At 36.5% G+C, this 6,536-nt stretch overlaps 1 long non-coding RNA gene across 1 annotated transcript; it reads right to left on the minus strand.

The window, feature by feature from the left end:
• Nucleotides 1-4,073: 4,073 nt before the first annotated feature.
• LOC145627026 (uncharacterized) lies at nt 4,074-5,736 on the minus strand. The gene is made up of 2 exons (XR_014111274.1): nt 5,617-5,736; nt 4,074-5,080 (listed from the first exon to the last, which is right to left on the minus strand). It is a non-coding gene; the product is annotated as an uncharacterized LOC145627026 (long non-coding RNA).
• Between the last annotated feature and the right edge of the window lie 800 nt (nt 5,737-6,536).

Here is a 6,536-nt window from a genome sequence, read left to right on the forward strand (position 1 = left end):
AGCTATCTAGAGGTGGATGACCTCTTTTGTTCCAATTCCTTTTGAAGCTTGTTCAGAGTGACCTTTAGGGAGGCGACAGTTCTGGTAGATCCTCGACCTCATGGAATGTGGCGATCAAAGGATCATTAGAATTGATTGTTGTGGCTATATCCTCTACATGGTCGTCCTGACTAGGGCCAGGGCCAGCATTAGGTGTCTGATCGTCTATTGCCATTACGGACGAGCATCCTCACAAATGACGCCAATTGTTTTGGTTTTTTGGAATCCCTCGGGACATTGGTCATGTACTGTCGGCAACGAGATTTGACCCCTGCAAAACAACGAATATTCCGTCACCGGAATATTCGGCTCAGACGGTTAAGTTAGTAACCGGAAAACGGAAAGGCTAGAGAGAGAAAGTAGAGAGAAGCTAGAGCTTTTAGTGCTCTATTAATTGTTATGTCACAATCCACCCCTCCCATCATAAATGATTAGGGTAATGATATGTTCATTTTATATAGTATTTTACCCCCGTCCCTTGGTCATAATTAGTAGTGTTTTTGGCTCTTTAGAGCCACTTTTATTACTAATTGGTGTTTTAGTATTTTCGTAGATTTGGTTGACTTTTGTAGGGATTTGCACTTTTGGAGCATTTTCCCGAGATATTATGGAGTTTCTACGAGGATTGGAGATGCACGACCATCCTTCATAGCCTAGGACCGGTTAGAGCCATCGAACCGGTGATTGCTCGGTGTATGTGATACCAGGGCATTTGGACCGAGTATTCAAGACCCGAAGAGGAAATTCGGATTGGCTCGAAGAATTGGAGCCCAATCGAAGTCCAAAGAGTGGCCCAAGAGTGCCGCCCGGCCAAAAGAGCTCCCGCCCGAAGGCGCGCCCGGCCGGGCGGGGGAAGCAAAGCTGGCACCCAAACTCGCGCCCAGCCGGGCGCGAGAGACATACCTGAGAGGTAAAGGTGCGCCCGATCGGGCGGTGCCTCGCCCGATCGGGCGCGTGTCATTATTAGGAGGTTTTAATCGTCGTTTAAGTTTGTTTTAGTTTAGGATTCTTGCTTAATATAAATACTTTTCCGTTGAGCGAGTTTAGGATCTTCTTTTACTCTTTCTTAATTCTTCCCCTAGATTTTCTCTCTCTACTTAGTTTTTAGATTAGTTTCTCTCTCTAATACTTTGTTCTTAACTCTACTCTTATTTCCAGATTACTTTGGTAACGATTTCTTCTACTTTAATCTCAGTTATTTATTTTACTTCTTTCATCATGTCTTATTTTATTGCTTTGATTAGTTTAGATTTAATTATGTGTGAGTAGTTTTATTTCTAGGGTTTATGGGGATCCATAAATAATATGAAGGGGTAATTTATTGTTGTTAATTATCAATGCTAGATTAATTTCCTATTGATTGATTTAATGCTCTGTGAAAAGATTAGGCCTGATCTTTTCTGCATGAGTTTGACAATATTGATTCGAGATTCGAGAGATGAGAATTGATGATTAGGTCTAGTTTCAATAGGCAGGTTAATTTATAAATGGTTAAGTCGAGATTCGAGAGATGAGATTTAATACCGGTAGATTAATTATGTGATTGTAATACGTAGCGAAAGCCCTTTATGATCTGGTTAATTATGCATTGATGATTGATTATTATGTTTTACCCTAGAATGTTATTTATTGATGAACCTATGCCCTAGGCCTTTTATTCATTGTTTTCTCTTTACTCTTAATCTCCGTAGTTTAGTTTTATATCCATATTATTAAATTGTTACTTAATAATTTAGATTGCTTTAATAAATTAGGAATAAAAAGACTTGTTTCCTTGTGGATTTGACCCTACTTCCCTATCTGCATTAGTTAGAGGATTTAGGAATTACTTTTGATTAGGTGATACGACTTTAGCCTGTCAGGTATTTATAGGGGTGGGAATTTGTGCCCCTTTAGGGTTTCTGCCCTAAATTTCCGTATATTGATTAGTTGCGCAATCAAGATTGGCACGTGTCAAATGGGGGCGCCATTTTGCGGCTTTCTACAGTAATCTCGGTATTTGGGCTTTCTCTTATTTCAGGTGCTCTTTGTGAGCTTGTTACACGTGTCATCTTCCCATAGGGACACATGTCACCCTATGATTGGGCCATGTGTCACTATGGGATTGGACCACGTGTAAGGATTATTCGTGAATTGGTGAGGATTAATGATCCTACCGTGCTTGTCTTAGTCGAAACTCACATGAGTGGAGACCAAGCTAATCAAGTTTGTAGCAAAATTGGGTTTTCAAGCTAGTTACGGGTTGAGGCTCAAGGTTTTCGAGGAGGTATTTGGATGTTTTGGAGGCCGGATAAAGTAAAAGTCACGCCTTATGATGATCACTTGCAACATCTCACTGTTAATATCAAGAAGATTGGTGACGACATGTGGCATTTTTCGGTTGTGTATGCTAGTCCTGATAGTACTCTAAGGTGTGAATTATGGGAGGATCTTGAAAAATAAAAGATAATTATTCTGGCCCTTAGTTGATAGCAGGAGATTTCAATGAAACCATGACTATGGAAGAGAAAAATGGTGTGGTTTGTTCTGAAACACAGAGGCGTTGTCGTGATATTACTAATTGAATTGATAACAATGATTTGTTTGATTTGTGATGTTCAGGAACACAACACACTTGGTTTCGAGGTAATACACCTCAAACCTTTAAATCGGCAAGATTAGATAGGGGACTTGCTAATGAGGAGTGGAGAATGAAATTTGATGAGGCTGCAGTTCGTAATTTGCCCAAATCCTAATCGAATCACTGCCTAATTCTAATCAGTATGTTAGGTTTTGCTCCCGTCCCCATGGCTACTAAACCTTTTCGGCAAGGCTAAACCACCAAAATTTTTCTTATTTTATTCATCAAAACTAGGATAACAGTGTTCCTTTGGTTCCTTTTTTTGAAGAAGTTTGCGGGAAAAATTGAATTGCTGGAATAGTGAGGAGTTTTCTAATAATTTTTGTAAAAAATCGGATCTTTGGGTGAGGCTTGAGGGAATTCAAGCTGAATTAGCGAAAGGGAGACAATAATATGCCATCTAGTGAAATTGGAAGCCAAGTTGCGCAAAGGAAGGTGTGCCCATCGTAGGGCATCCTTCTCCTTTATGCCCATGGCCCTTTAAAAGCCTACAACTTTACACATTTGAGGGTGTATCAGGATTTGAATTCCTGATTGTTTGGGGGACCTTGAATTAGAGTTGATCCTATCATTACACTTTTTTATAATAAACTAGTAAGGAGTCGTCTATGAGATTTAGGAAAACTCATAAACCTCATTCATGTCTTTCTCCCAAGTAGAGTTAAAGGGATATTTATCATGAATCATAAGTTTACCCATGCCCAAATTGGTATACTTGTACCAAAAATTAGTTCATGAGCGAGGGTAATAAAATAACGTTCCCTTTAGTAGGGGAATAACTATTCTAGCCCTAGCGAGGCCTATACTAGCTCTTTCTTTTCCACAATTTCATTACCAAACAATTTTACAACGTGATACCTAAAACTAAGAGTTTGTTTGGCATTGTTTTTTGTTTTCAGTTTCTAGTATTTTTTACACTAAAAACCAAAGAAAAAGGTGTTTTCACTTTTCAGTTGTTAGTTTTCAAAATTATCATGATTTCAATAAGTTTGACTAATTTTTGATTCATTATATGACATTTATCATAAGATTTTTAAAATAAAAAACCAAAAACACAAAAAACGACAGTGATGTTAAACGATCCCTAAGTTAATTGATTTTATTTACATGTATTAATCACGTAGGAATTACATTGCAAAAGTTGTTATTCTTTACAATAGAAGAAAAATATAAAAGAGCATCGGTACAAAACTCCCCTATAGCACTGGTTTTGAACCAGTGTTAATTTGAGGGATGCCAAAAAGTATGATTTTTGCCACCGGTTAAGAACCGGTGGCAATAACAGTTATTAGCACCGGTTTTGTTCAGAATCGGTGCCCTTAATGCCCTAAAAAAATAAAAAAATAGTTATTAGCATCGATTCTATTCAGAACCGGTGCCCTTAATGCCCCAATAAAATAAAATAAAAACAGTTATTAGCACTGATTCTGTTCAGAACCGGTGCCCTTAATGCCCAATTTTTTTTTATTTTTGCATTTTTTGACTTAAATTAATATATAAACACTTACATACATATAAACTTACATATTTTCATAAAAAAAAGTTGTAATGTTACAATATTCGTCCAAAAAACCAAAGTGGAAAGAATGACATGAATTTTTAGGCAAAATAATCTTGAGGCAGTTTAGTGTTTAACCTTTGCCTCAGTTTAGCATCCAAGAAGCAGGTAGTCTTCTGATCACCTGCTAAACAACGTGCCCAGGTAATAGACCTCCAGACTAGCGCAAACAATGCTTGCAATGATAAGGTCTTCTTATTAGTCTCTCCAACCTTTATTCTTGCCTTCATCTTGAGCTTTGATATTGACTCTGATGAGAAATGGATTATTTTTTCTCTTAGTTGAGGTGCCTCATATCTTCTTATGAATTCATCAGTATGGATAAAGGGAAGGGTGACTCATGGACCATATCCTTCAGGAAACCAACGTTCATGAATCGGTAGCTTTGACATCGAAATAGGACTGTGTTGCATATGTATCTCTGACCATATGTTCCAAAAATTCCAGTGTAGTTCCATCAACTACTGCATGATTCATTGATGAACAACCGATGAAAATCCCATCTACAAACTCTGTTACCTGTAGCACAAATTATACAATTAGATGCAGGACATCCTTTTCTCCTCAAGTTCTGATACTGCATTATAAGATAAAAAATACACTTGAATAATGAAATGAAACTCCTGACAATACTTGTAGATTTTCCACTATCTGTTAATTCACCTGAACAAATAACAAAGGCCTAGTATGACATCATAATTGACAACTTTATGGTGATCAAAGAACGATTTCACAATTGCAGGCACGTCGATAGGAGACAGAATATCTTAAATGGTCATATCAAGAGTAGCATGGATGAATCTAGCTCCAGGACCCTTGTTGCAGTCAATGAAGATGAAGCTATTATGATGATCTTCATCTATCTGTGTGGAAATTTGACCCGTCAACAGATAAAAATGAGATAGATGCGAGAAAGAGAATGCCTGATCTTATAGCTATATGGATCAGCTGAAATCTTAAAGTTAGATTCAAATATACATCATATTTAGATGAAATCCACTATTAAACATTGGCATAATTAACCAAAGCCAAAATATGTAGACTTCGTACTAAAATATATAGCATACTCATTGTGATAAACATGACTTATCACAAACTATGATCTTTGAACTTTTAACTAAAAAACGAATAAATGCAATGATTAGAAACACAAATCCTGCACTGATAAAATAGTTGAACTTGTTATCAAACACAATTAACAGGAAATTAATGTTCACATTCAAAGCTTTTCTAAAAAAAAAACATAGAAGAAAATCACCTCCCATTACATTAAACAGAATCACATTCATTTACAAAATCTAATGAGATAAGAACATGCAAATGGCAAGAGCCTAAATGACTAATGTATCTGCCCACTTCTCAGATTGACAATTAGCATTGCACTAAACAATAGCAGCACCTTGTATCCATCAGAATTACAGTTATTGCCGAGGTTAAGTCTCCTGTACAATTCTTGAGCCACTCAAGATATGAGACGTTACCAACAATAATAGGCATACCTATAACTTCAGGTACCCTGCACAAATGATAATGACAAACATAAGGTCCTCTATCACCTAAATTGAGAATTTTGGATGATTACAGGTATATAAACATGGATCTCGGTTTTAAATCCTTAAAATAAAATAGTTTGCAAATAATATTCAAAGATCCCTTGATCTAATTGTAAAATAACAAGAGCATACAATTCTTTAACAGGAGTTATATATTAAAGCATGTGATCAAATTAAAGATTAGAGAATTGGGGCATATATCTGTAATAAATCAGAAACCCCCATGGAATAGTAAAAATGTTACGTTATGTGGTGTTGGGACCGTATCACCAAGCAACCCAATACAATTAGGGCATCATCCTATGATCAAAGAATACACTAAATCAAGCAAAACGGCCTGATTGGAACAAGTATGGCAGACAAGATCAGAATATCAATCACAAAGATACTTACCAAGAATACACCTGTTGAACAGGGAAACAGAATAAAATCAAGAGGATCTCCCATGTTTGAATATATTTGATATCTTTCTAACCCTTGTTGTTCCTAGGTATAAATAGTATAGTTCGGCATTATGATACTCATGTACGCGCACTCATACATTAATATAAACAGATTACTTTACTTATTCTCTCGGGATTGTGTCCTTGCTGAACAAGGAAGCTTATCCTTTCTCAGTATTGTATCTCTAAATTTAATCTCTTTTAATATAATCGTTTACTTAATGCTTTATTATTGTTCTTGGTTATTGTATTTGATACTTGTGGCTTGATTGTTATTACCCCCAAATCCCTAAGAAAATTCCTAGATGACCTTACTAAGATTT

This window comes from Chenopodium album, chromosome 4 (genome assembly GCF_948465745.1).
Source record: "Chenopodium album chromosome 4, dcCheAlbu1.1, whole genome shotgun sequence".
In the NCBI taxonomy this organism is placed as follows: Eukaryota; Viridiplantae; Streptophyta; class Magnoliopsida; order Caryophyllales; family Amaranthaceae; genus Chenopodium; species Chenopodium album.